Here is a 1,492-nt window from a genome sequence, read left to right as displayed (position 1 = left end):
ATGATAAAATGCCTAGATGATGAGATGAAGTGAGGTGAATGGTGTAGGCCTCGTGATGCAGTGTCAGCAGACCACTGACCTTCTGATGAAAGGCCAGAAGGAGGGTCATCTGCTTCCCGAGCGCAGGCGACTATAGGTCGCTGAAACCACAGACAGCGAAACCCTGTATAAGGGAAGACTCGTGTGTTTTGTTTTTTCATGTCTTATAACATTTTCTTATTATCTTTTAGTTAGTTTGAAACAGTAGATAACAAGTTGTTTTGTTCGTTGTTTTTAAATATGGAATGCTTCGCGAATGTTTGAGTCAGCCTCGCGCGGGAGCCATGCTGGTTTTCTCCGTACTCGGTTCCCATTGTAGCGTATGCGAGGCTCAGGCTCGCCAAGGTGAGCGCAGTAGATGACAGTTTTGATCTGTATGGTGGACATGTCTTTCTGGCATAGGAACGTTGTTCTACTTCTTTTTCTCTTTTTATTTTAATAATTTTGCATGGGATTTGACCTTCATACTTTTTAGTCATTTTTATGTAAAAATGGTTTTCCTGGACATCTACACTAAGCAAGGTACAGGAAACCTCTAACATCACAGAGTTCCCTCTTTAGTTGTTTTTGTATGGGGCTCAATAATAGAGTGGCTTGTTTTCTGAGCTTTTTTTGGTTCCAGTGCCACACCCCACTTCAATCTGAACCTTCCCTTTTCTTCATCTCTGCTGTCTCTATCCTGCTCAATTTTAATCCGTTTCTTCTTTGGAAGCTTTGTGACTATTCTTGGCCTTTTGTTCTTCCACAGACATTACCAAAACAAATTTGTCACTTTCCTTGAAAAACCCTGTTAGAATTTATTTTCTGTATTTCATTTAAGTATTTAAAAATCATACATATCTCAGGACGCCTGGCTGGCTCAGTTGGTGGAGCCTGCAACTCTTGATCATAGGGTCCTGAGTTCAAGCCCCACGTTGGGTGTGGAGCCTACTTGAAAAAAAAAGAAAAGAAAAGTCAACAAAAATTATATATATCTCTTTCATACATTGTAGGGGTAAATACTGCTTCAAGACACTTTTTATGTGTGTGTGTTCTATATGTGTGCATGCATGAATGTATTAGGACATGTATCTCTCAAAAAGCATGACAGCCACTGCCCAGACGGCGACTTCAGCCCTGATTCCCCCTGGGGCTTCCTCTTTTCGATCTGGTGTTCATTTTCTTATTGACTAAACTAGACTAAACCACATGCTTTTATTTCTGGGCTCCATACAGATCTCTAGGCGAGATCTGCTGATAGTGGTAATGGAGTTTGAAAGGGGCTGAGAGAGAAAATGCAGAGAGTTTCCCTCCTCCCTTACATCTCACCCCACAGGACTCTTTCTTACACATCTGCTCATGCACTCAGCTGGGAACTGCTGCTGCATTTTTTAGGTAGCCTTCTCATCCCTTGCCAGACAGTCTAGGGGGTTATAAAATTAGACAAGAAATCAGAGAGAATAAAGAAATATTA

The 1,492-nt window shown here is 41.4% G+C and overlaps 1 non-coding gene across 1 annotated transcript; it reads right to left on the bottom strand.

The window, feature by feature from the left end:
• Positions 1-273: 273 nt before the first annotated feature.
• LOC117797333 lies at positions 274-380 on the bottom strand. Its single transcript, XR_004622265.1, has one exon. It is a non-coding gene; the product is annotated as a U6 spliceosomal RNA (small nuclear RNA).
• Between the last annotated feature and the right edge of the window lie 1,112 nt (positions 381-1,492).

The sequence above is a fragment of the Ailuropoda melanoleuca genome, chromosome 20 (genome assembly GCF_002007445.2).
Source record: "Ailuropoda melanoleuca isolate Jingjing chromosome 20, ASM200744v2, whole genome shotgun sequence".
NCBI lineage: Eukaryota > Metazoa > Chordata > Mammalia > Carnivora > Ursidae > Ailuropoda > Ailuropoda melanoleuca.
Note: the sequence above shows the minus strand (reverse complement) of the source record. Positions and strands in the feature narration are given on the sequence as shown.